This window comes from Bos indicus, chromosome X (genome assembly GCF_029378745.1).
Source record: "Bos indicus isolate NIAB-ARS_2022 breed Sahiwal x Tharparkar chromosome X, NIAB-ARS_B.indTharparkar_mat_pri_1.0, whole genome shotgun sequence".
Taxonomy (NCBI): domain Eukaryota; kingdom Metazoa; phylum Chordata; class Mammalia; order Artiodactyla; family Bovidae; genus Bos; species Bos indicus.
Window position 1 is genome coordinate 33,445,779 of NC_091789.1, and position 11,171 is coordinate 33,456,949.

The 11,171-nt window shown below is 57.0% G+C and overlaps 1 pseudogene; it reads right to left on the bottom strand.

Moving 5' to 3' along the window:
* Positions 1 to 6,797: 6,797 nt before the first annotated feature.
* On the bottom strand, positions 6,798 to 8,307 carry LOC139181474 (heat shock transcription factor, X-linked member 3-like; annotated as a pseudogene).
* Between the last annotated feature and the right edge of the window lie 2,864 nt (positions 8,308 to 11,171).

Sequence of the window (11,171 nt, forward strand, 5' to 3'; positions counted from 1 at the left end):
CCCTGACATTAAAGCTGGGAGACAAGGAGGCAGGCCCCTGAAGACCAGGACTACCCAGACATCTCTGAACTTCTGAGCTTGTGGCAGCAGCCCACCCACCCCACCCCACAATGAGCTGGAGAACCCCTCACCCCCACCCCCAAGGGAGCAAATGGGACTGGAGCCCTCCCTCACAGGTGCCCTCCGTCCCAGGAAGCAGGGGAGCTCGCCGCCCCGAGATGTGGCAGGACCCACAGGACTACCAGCAGGAGAACCAAGGAACCATGGGAAGAGGTGGTCACCTACTGCCCGGCCAGCAAGCAGAGCGAAGTCACCACACAACATAGGCTGAGCTCGCCAGGCCTGGTGATGGAGGAGACGGACAACACCTCCTTCCCACCATTCCCACTGCCCAGGGACTGCAGCAGAGGTCAGGGAGTTGTAATGAGTGGCCAGGAGCCAGGGGCCATGACAAGGGTTGCCACTGCCCAGGAGGCCAGATCCACAGAGTGGGGAAGGTGATCAGTACAACATGGCCTCCTTGGGGCTCGATGGGTGGGCAAGGGACCAAGGTACAGTCCAAAACAACACTGAGGCCAAGAGCAGCCGCCCCAGTAAACAGGTCAAGATCCCTCGTTCAGGTTTGGCCCCTGAGCCAGTTCTCAGACCTGGAACACGGATGGAGTGGGTCCCAGAGGAAGGACCACAGCAAACAGACACTGGAACAACCCCAGCTCCTCTCACAAGGACCTTGGGCTCTGCGTTGGTGACCCCACGCAGGGAGGTGGGACCACCAGAGGGGTGGAAGTTGCTGGACCCAGGGTCAACTTGACACTGATGTGAGATACCCAGGTAATTCTGACTCTGCAGCCACTTCGGGAAGACCCCCTGGGCTGGGGTTTCTGGGCACAGGGGGTCAAGGGGCAAGGGACACTGGGCCAGTCCCGAGGATTCATCAGTCTGTCTTGAGCTGGGAGAGCCTGGAATGCAGTATCCCCCGGAGCCAAGTGCAGGGCTTAGTGAGACATCTGTCAAAGAGTCCTTCAGAACCTGGGGGCACATGTTATGTGAGGGAAAAATGGTAAGGCCAAACAGAAACCCCGCGTGAACTCCAGTGATTAAGAGAGAAACGCACAGAAAAAGAGGGGGAATACATGCCCCACTCATGAACTGGAGATCCTTCTCAGCTCTGGTGGTGCCTTATGGGCATCCTCTGCTCCTGACTTCTCACATCCTCCTGGTGCTTCGCCAAGTCACCATGGTGGGCACGCAAGTACTCAAAGGGTAGCTCGATGGGGCTCCCACCCAGAGCATGAGAGTCCACTCACTAAAGTCCTCTCACCATGAGTATGGGATGGCAATGCACACTTGAGACCACCCTCCCTGCTCCTCGATCTCTCAAACAAAGCACCTGGACCCATTCAGTGGCCCTCAGCCGGTGTCCAGAAGCCCCCTCCAGTGCTGGGAGGGCCTGGTGCCTGGGTTGTGGACAACCTGCCCAGACAGAAGACAGTGAAGAGCGCATAGACCCCAGAGCTTGGGTGTGATGGAGATGCGCAAACCAGCATCTCCAGGTCCCAGGTCAGATGTGATATAAAGGCCTGTGATGTGAATGCAAGCAGGTCAGCGCCAGAGTCTCACAGAAGGTCCTGAGGTCCCCCTGGGGCAGTGTCCCATCCCCTTGGCAGGCAGCACCCCGAGAAGTGGCAACCAAGTGGCCACTCATGTCCTCTCAAGATACTGTGGTGAAACTGAGATGAAATAAAAACATGTCCAGTTCTCAGGCTTGCCCCTCGATCTGGGATGTATGGAGAGGGATGCAGCCAACAGGAGCTGCCCTGGGGACAGAGGGGAAGGCTAGTCAACCTCCTGGAGCTACATGTCCATGCCTGGGCTTGTCCAGTGTGTGGGAGTCCAAGGCCCAGAACTATAGCTAGGCAGGGACCGAGGGACTGACATGGATATGAAGGAGCCCTCTCTCATGGGCAGAGTGCTGGATGCCAGGGCAGAGTCTCCTTGGGGACTGCTCGGCCCAGGTTCCAAGCCTGGGGGTGGATGGCAGCCCCCACTGGGAGGACCTGAGGGACCACGCACTGACCTCTGGGGTACTTAAGGCTCCAAGAGACCAGGTGAATACTGAGTCTGCCACTAGCCTGCAAACAGAAGAGGATAAATCTGAAACACAACCAACCAGGGCAGGATAAGCACCCAGACCCAAAAGAAGTGCCCAAAACTCAGCACAGAAAAGACACACAGCTCAGTGGAGAGATGGGCAACAGGCATTTCAGAGAGGAAACCGCATCGGCCAAGGAGGACATGCGGGAACCCGAGAATCTGGGTTGAGCCCGTCCCAGGTCAGTGCTGCCCTCAAACACACAGCAGGAGCAACGTGGAACCCTCACCAAGCCTCAGAGACCCAGGTGGGGTGGGAGGCAGCACTCCCTGTGGCTCAGTCCCCACATCTGGGCACGTGAGGAGAGCTGGGGCCAGCAGCAGGGAAGGGATGGGTGCAGAGAAACACCATGGAGCAGGTCCTCACAGCTGCTCCCATCAGCAGCCACACATCATAGGTCTCCAGTTCACTGGGCAAGGTCTCGTTCAAAACCAGGATTTGGAGGAACAGCAGCAGCCCACAATCTGTTCACAGGACCCTCCCTCATGATCTGAAACCACTACCAGGAGGTTCTGGGGTTTCTGGAGACAGCTGGTAACCACTCTTGGGGCGAGGAGCAGGTTGCCACCATGAGGGAGTTGGGTGTGGTGATCGCTCGGGTTCCTGCAATGCTGAGGCCTCAAATCCAGGAGGCAGCCTCTACCCCTCAACTTGTGCCTGGGAGGCTTCTGCAAGGAGAGAGCAGGCTGCACGCTGGAAGAGAAGACTGCTTTACCACTCAACATTCCCATGGCAGCAGTTGTGTGGGTGCCTGGCTAATGGGAACCAGGGAGACACCGACCTTGCCTTCCTGGAACTTGGTGACCCTTGGGGGGGTCCAGATTCGTGCACAGCAGCCACAGCCTGGGAGGAAGAGAGGGGCAAAGACAGGCAGCAGGAAGATGCAGAGTGCCCCAGAACTCCCAGATGAGAGCATCTGGCACCCGAGTGAACGGAGAAAAGAATGTTACCGTCGTACCTGGAAGGAGGACAATAGGTTGTCAGGACAAGAGGAGCCAGTGGTCCAGGGACAAAACTGCACGAGAAAGTGTGGGGTCCCGGATGTGCTCTGTGCAGAGTGCAGGGCCAGCACAGCTACCCAGAGTGCGGGGTGATGAGGAAGGAGACCTGAGACCACTGGAAGCCTCCCCCCAGGGCACCACAGACAGGTTGGGGCTTAAACAGGAGAGGGCTCAGCTGCACTTTCAATCCGAGGTTGACAAGGACATAGTGTGTGGTGTGACACAGAACCGATGGTGTGCAACTGGAGGAGAAGAGACAAGAGGGGTCTAGGCAGGTGGGGAGACTAGGCTGACAGCACTGGCCCCAGGCCATGAGGCCTGAGCTCAGCTAGTAGCAGTGGGGACAGGAAAAGGAACATTTACTCTGATCAGGCACTTGGGAGGCAAGGAGACAGTAGGGAGGGCGGTGGTCAGGAGCAGAGTCAGGTGGCTGCCCTGGGTGGGCTGAGCCCCCGGATGAGAGCAAGAGTTCAGAAAATAGTTTTGAAGGCGAAGCTGTCTTTCTCTGAGACATCCCAGGTCCCAGGGGCAGCAGGAGACACAGTGAGGATTTTCCTTCTCATCTGCCAAAAAGACAAAGAAAAAACAAACAAACAAACAAAAAAAACAGACTGTTGCTCAGCACTGGGTCAGCAGCCCCAGGGTGGCTTGGAGGAGAGCTGGCCTGGGCTTTAGGCCCTGAGATGGGGGATTCCGCCCAGAGGCCACGCCTCTCACGGCTTCCCTGGCCCCTGGGGTCCAGTCTGAAGCTCAAATGTGATCGCTGTCACTTTGACTCTCGCCAAGTCTCGGGGAGTAGACGCCTATGGCAAGGGCTCCAAAGGGCACGGTCTGGCCTCCTCCAAGAAGCTGGACAGGCCCAGCCTCCATGGGTTCCCCGGGCCCACAGCTCCATCCCTGTCAGCTCGGCCCTGCTCTACCCCAGCCCAGCTCCCCAGGGGCACCACCCCGCCCTACGCCAGCCCTGCCTCCTTCTCCAGAATCTCCTCCTCACCCTGGTCTTTCCCACACTTCAGCCCAAGACTCCTTGCCCTGCTCCTCCCACCTCCGTCCCTCTCTTCTGCTGGCTGCTCACTTCCTGATCCTCCTCCAGGTCTCTCTCCAGGCTGCTGGTCTCGAGGCTCCTTCAGGCCTAATCTTCCAGGCTCCTCAGAGTATGGAGGCTCCTATTTTGTCTCCTAGCAGACAGGGCGAGCAAGGGAATGTGCTTTGTTCCTACGTGCATGCCTACATGAGTATGGGAAGACATACACACTGGAAATCAAGGGCTTCAGTGTTTGTGGGCAGGACGTGACCAAGGCCAGCTTGCACTTTCACCTGTCAGAGGTCTCAGGTGTTGGTGGCAGATCACTGTCCTGCCTGGTGGCCGCAGCCTGGCCATCCCAAAGCGCCCATGACTCGTTCTGCTTGCAGGAAGGCGGGACCTGCTTCATATGCAGAAGGTACCTCCTGGCAGGCTTTCCAGGCTCTGCGGCCAGGACCGCCTGCCAGGCAGCCAAACTCCGCCTTCTGGTCCCCTCCACGGCCACAGTCCCTGCCCACCATCCTTCTAAGTGTGTGTCCTGGCATTGTGTCCTCAACTTCCTTCCAGCCTCCTCCTTGTCCCTGGACTGTGACCTCACGCAAGCGCCACCTGAGCACGGCGAGCCAACCCCACCAGGCCCTGACCCTGTAGGGCTCAGCTGCTTGTCCATGGTTCCCCTCCTGGTGGGGCCTAACCACAAGTCCATGGAGGACGGCGGCCCACTGACTTGGCGGGCCCCCAGATCCTTCCAGAGTGGCAGTGTGAGGGGAGACGTCATTTGCTCTTGTTCCTTGTGGAGTCTCCTGGGCTGTAAATCTCCATCACTCCTGGGGGATGGGTTTCTGTGCTGTGGGCTGAGGCATCATGGGGTCCCTGTCCCAGCCACAGGAGGACAAGCCAGCTGCTGTGATGAGCAGAACCAACCCTGAGGGAACCTGCACGTGTGTTTCACATCAGTTGGGCCCTCCTGGGTCCCCGTGGTCTGAGGCCACTGCCCTGAAGAAAAATGTGGTGGCTTGTTGTCCAACATTGCTGTCTCGTCACAGGTGATTTTCTCCCTGTTCCAAGGGTGCAAGTGAAGACGCCCAGACAAGCAGGAAGAAGAGTGTTTTCTCCTCTGGCCGCCAAACAGGCACCCTCTGCTTTGAAAGGTAGGAGCGCTTGCAGCCCCTTCTTACTCAGGGATCCCACCCACACAGTTGAGATTTGGTGGCACCCAAAAGGAAGGGGTTGGGTTGGTTGAGACACTGAATGGTGGAAACTGGGCAAGCCAGGGATCCAGTCACATACCCGAGTAGAGGACATAGCAATGGCTAAACCCCTGGCAAGAACAGGGAGCGCTCCCTTCACAGACGTTCCTACTCTCCTTCATTCTTTCTCTAGGATCTGGGCAGGGCCCAGGGCATCTGCTGACAGTGGAGTCAGTTGTGTGGGAAGGGCTGGGAGGAAGGTGCCTCCCAAAGGCTTAGGGAAGACACCTGGCAGGGCCGTCCAGTGTGGCCCCAAGGCCAAGGCCAGATTGGTTAGCACAGATCTGCCCTCAGCAGGCCTAGAGTAACATGAGGGATCTTCAGAGCATGGGCAGTGATGGGGCTGGGACCTGAGGGGTGGGGTGAGGGTCAGGGGGAAGCCAAGCCCAGGACTGTGCCTGTCTGTGCTGAGAAAGGACCAGAGGCAGGCTATTAGGCTGCAAAGCTAGCGGGACCCTTGCCCCCTCCTCAGTGCTCCCAGAGTTTCAGGACCCTCTGTCTTGGAACTCACCAAGTGCCTCTGTCCACCTGTCCTGCCCTCCTTCCTGACTTCCCCACAGACTGCATGTGATGGACGGGTCCTCTGGGTCACCACGCCCCTGTCAACAGACAGCATGGAGACAGATGGAAAGAGCCAGACCTCTGTGACCCCCTCTTCAGTGTTACCAGGCTTGCAGGATGCTTGGGCACTTGGGCTTATGTCTGGACCAAGGGGTGTGTGTTGGACATGGTACCTAGATCCTAAATACAACTATGAGGGCAGAGCAACAAGGGCTGGTATTCAGCTTGTGGAAATCTTGTACTTGTCTTTGGGTTTGGGGTCATGTGTTTCCAAGGCCCTTGGCAGGTGGAGTGACCCTGCTTTCCAGTGGGCCTCTTGGGCATGCCCCTAGATTGGGAGCTGAAGACACTCAGCTGCTGATCAGAAACTTGTGGCATTGTCGGTGGACCCAGGAGGATCCCATTCTGCTTCAGGGTGCATGACTCATGGAAGTTGACACTCCCATCATCAGGAGCAGGACTGGGTCTTCTGCTGTGTGAAAGGCAAGGCCCAGGGTCCCACCTGTCCTAGGCTGGCCTCAGCGCATGGCTCGGGAGCCACACTCTTGGCCAAACGTGTGAAATGCTGCTGCTTCAGATGAAAAGGGACCATGGGGACCAGACTGAGGCCTGCTTGGGGTGTGGGCTTCCAGCCTCATCGGGCTCACCCAGTGCCGTGTGTGAATAGCATAGACAGACAGAACACAGACTCACACTTCTCATTCAATTCTTTATTTACTCCCGTCGAGTTTTGCTGTACTTTATTAGAGCTAGAAATAGATTTTTGCTTACAAGAGAATGCTTTTGAGTGTCCCTAGGGACCTGGCAGCTCAGGGATTGGGATTGTCCTTGAACTGCTCACAGAGGGCACACGTGTAATCTGAGGACTCCTCCTCCTCCTCGTCCACCTCAGGGGCCTCATTTGGGGCCACAACTGAAATGGCCACCTTCACGATGGAATCATAGGTGTTGTACCTATGTCATCACCAAACCATAATCTGGGTACCTTGGGGGACTCTTGGGCAGTTGCCCTGCGCCGTCCCTTCCAGCAGTAGCCGGGGATACAGACATGGAATTGCTGGACATGCCCTCTCCACTGGGGCCACCCAGCTCACTGGGGAGATGGTTTTCCCTGGCCTGCCCGGCTATACTGCCTATAAACCAAAGGCCACAAAACAGAAATGAGCACTGGCGGGGGATTCTGTGAACCGTTGGGGTTCCCTTCTGGACCTTCTTGTCAGCCTCTTGGGTGGACTCATTGTGATGAAATCGAGGAGAGTGTCTGGTCATCACCACTTGCTTCTTTCTCTTTGGGGACACTGTTGAGCTGGTGGTGGGCTGAGCAGTTGTTTTGGGGTCGCCTTTCCTCTAGATGTTCTGCAGGAGCAAAGGCTTGTCTCTCTGAAACTTGGAATTGCGATAGATCTGAAAGGAAATGAATCACTTTAGCCACCGTGGGGGAGAATGGCCATTCCTCGCCGCCCTCCTCCCCACCACTGTCCTAGCCTTGCTTAAGTACGGAGATAAGGTCTCTTCATTCCTGGCAGGTTATGAGGCCCTAGCAAGTGCACTCCCTAGAACTCCCCCAGTGCTGGCCACACTCGATGTGTTACCGGCACTCCCTGACATCAAGCGGCCCCTCAGGGGCTGGAGTCACCCCTGTGGATCCTGTCTAGGGGATGGTGGAACACGACAGGCCCTACTTTCTCTTCTTTCCTTAACCACCCTCTCATGAGAAAAAAATCTCTCCTGGGAAATGAAACCTGTCTAGCACTCAGCTCCTCGAGTCTAGTCTCCCCAGGGCTTTCTACATTACCATCATCCTCTTCTTCCCCGCAGAGCGGCCTGAAGGGCAGATTTTATTGAACATACAGGTTCAGTTTGTGAATGAAAGTCTTAATGCTGTCTGTCTCGAAGATCCTGTCTGCACCTCTGTGCTGGAAGACCTCCGTCTGGAAGAGATCTGCCTTGATGACCACCGTGTCTCCCTCATCGTTCCAGTGCACAGGGGTGAAGGCTGCATTCTCCATGATCATCCAGAGCTTTCTTGGGAAGGACAGCCTGAGGAAGGCATTGTTCTCTTCCTCATTGGCTGTTTCTGGATTCAGGCCCTGTCGGGGCGGGTTGTTGGGGGCCCAGATCTGGACTTTCAGGTTGGTCCCATAGCTTCTCCAAAGCCTCCCCTGAATCCACGTTTGGATCTGGGGAGACCTGCTGTGGCCTCTCCACCAGTTGATGGGGCCAGCGGGGCTGCGCATGTCTCATCAGAACTCTGACTAACCATGAAGCCAGTCTAGCTCAGGAGCATTCACTACCTAAGCAGTGAACACTCATGGCAGAAGGGCCTCAGACCACGGTCAGGGTGCCCAATAAACACTGTCTGGAGATTCTAGAATCTCGGCTGTGGGCCATGCAGCCAATTAAGTGGTCAGCTTCCTTAATTCCTTCCTGATATCACAGAGGTGATGCGGAGAGGCAGCCCTGGCCCAGTGTGGGGGAGGGGGGATGGGAAAGGAGATGGGATCCCTAGCTTGTCTCTTCACTGAAAGTACAGAAAAGTATGTTTCAGGTTGCCTGAAAAGGCTTCCATCTGCTGCCAGGCGCCTTGTTTCAGGAGGCCAGGCCCTGGATGGGTTGACAAATGTGCTCCTGGCTTCACTCCCCTCCCTAGTAATGGGCAGGCCTGTGGCTGGCTTTTCTTGAAGAGCCCTGATGAGTCCTAGCTCGGCTAACACCAAGAGAGACCCCAGGAGTCAGATGGGACCCTGGCAGCTGTCCCTCCCAGAAGATGGGGTCCGTAGTGTCCTGGTTGGCCTAGCCTGAGTTGGTGGCCCCCCCATCCTCGCTCCTCTTCTGGCTTTGGCCTCCTCCATTTGGCGCTGCTGGTTGGCAGGTTGTGTTCAGATGGCCCCAAAGTCAAGAGTCCTGTTGTCTTGCCCCCACTGCCCCTCAGGTTGAATTCTCCCCAGAGTAGGGCTGTGCTCAAGCACAGTGGGAGCGACCTCACGTTCCATTTGACTGTTCCCAAGCACCTGAAACACAGACTCCCAAGGAGGCCGTGTGGGAGGGCATAGCCAGGCACTCCGCTTAGCTTGCAGCCTCCCGGGCTCTGCCCACCGCCAGACCTCATCCTGCTGCAGATCACAGGCTGTTGTCTTCAGTTTCCATTTGTTCTCGTAAAGACTGCTCTTGTGGCCCTAGAGTGCTCAATATGGGAAAACCTGTGTGTGTGCTTTCCCCATCCCTTTCCCAGAGTCTCGGATTCAGCCTCCCTTGAGGCTGCCTCAAAAGCCCTATTTCCTTTTGTCAATGGGGTGGTTGGGCTTCTGCTACCCCCAGTCCTGGCCTCTCATGTACAACTTGGGTCTCCATGGGTACTTGCCCTTTGAAGGACTTGATTGGGGGCTCAGGGTACAGCCTGTTCTGTTGAAAACAAGCATTTCACTGGTCCTCTTCTCTGCCCCTGCCCCTGTCCCCACCACCACTGTGGACCTGTTCTCCCTTACCCAGATCCAGGTCCATCAAGTGATTTTGCTGGCTCTTGGGTTAGGCGCTTTTCAATGGGCCTCCTTTACATACACTCACTCTCAGGGACATGTGTGACTTGTTGAGTTAGATGTGACCAAAGGAAACCCGTCTACCTGTATTTGAAAATGGATGAGAGTCTGGGTGTGGGACTGGAGGAAACCCTCATGAGAGTCACCTGTCTTCACTGTAAGTGGACAGTTGAGCAGTGGGTTTGGAGATGCGTGTTCTCTGGCCTTTGTGGGCCACTGTTGTTCAACGTCACCATGTAGGGGACAGACTGGCACCTTGGAAAGGCCTATGTGCAAGGACCCTAGGGCACTGTCCCTCAGTTCTTCCACTCAGCAGGCTCTTTTGTCCTGTGTGAGGGCCACAGCCTGGTATCTAAAAGGGGACTGCTAAGAGGGTGTGAAAGAGGCTCTCCCAGGGGTCATTTGGGCTAAGGACTGGCAGCGTGGATGGAGCTCCAGGCCTTGACTTGGGCTTGCTCCCTGGCCTTCTTGCTTCTAAACAGGCTTACAAAGCATTCCTTCAGGTTGGTTACTCCGGTTGGGACATGACCCTGGAGGCTGTGAATATCAGTGGGGGCCCCTGGTGGCTCCTCAGAAGGGGACGGAAGGCCATGGCATCTGTGGGCAGCCTGGCTAGGTGGCCTTTCCTGCCGCTGCACCATCCCACCCCCACACTCGGGGCCCCTCCTTGCCCCCTGGGTCCTGAGGGAGCTGCCTTTCCTGGTTTCCCTCCCCAAGGCACCACCCAGACCCTCGCAGTGGGTTTGTGTGTCACCAAGGGGTCTTTGTCAGCCATGGCTCAGGACACTTGTGTTGTGCACACACAAGCCCTCGTGACGTTCAATACCTGCCTTTCTCAGCCTGGATTTCCTGCCCTTGTGCTTGGTGGCCCAGCCCCGGTGTCCCCAGCCCAGAGGCCCTCCAGCTGTTCCCCTCCCTCACTGCAGCTGGGGAGACCTGGAGCCTCAGGGGTCCACCCGTGTTACCTTCCCTCCCGTATTGGAGGAGGCTCCTGTAGGGGCCTTATCCAAGTGGGCACTGGGACCATAGAGTCAGATCTTCCCTTCCTCCTGCTCAGTGAGGAGCTGGCCAGCCTGGCAGGTTCAGTTGGGCAGGAGGCACCATGGCAGCAGCAGGGACAGGGCACCGCCCTCACGTGTGAGGTGCTGGGACTGGACAGACGCCGGCCCCCGGCACAGTCAGTTCTCAACAAACCCCAGAGCAGCCCCACGGTGCTTCTGATTCTCCTTGTCCCCTTCCTTCCCTGGGCCAGCTTTTGTCACCTCAGAGGCATCATGTGGCACTGAGAAGAGGAAAGCGTGAGAAGTCGGAAGGTCAGGCCTTGGCATGGGGTGGGCGGGAAGGGCAGGGGCTCCAGAGGAATTAAGACCAGGGCTCTGAGCCCACCCCAGCCGTCACTAGCACGTGATCCTGCAAAGAAGCCCAAGCCCCAAGGCCTCAGTTCTTCATCTTGGAGGTGAGCAGGTGTGAGGAGCCCTGTGTGTTCGGCTGCAGGATGTGCTCGAGGGATGCGACTGAGCTCACAGGGCCTGAAGGCCATAGACACTGTGATGGTGGGGCAGGAATCTCTCACACTGTTGCCCCCAGACACTCCTCCACTCTCAACTGGATGGGGTTGGCATCTTTGTGATCCAGGGCGTGTCAAAC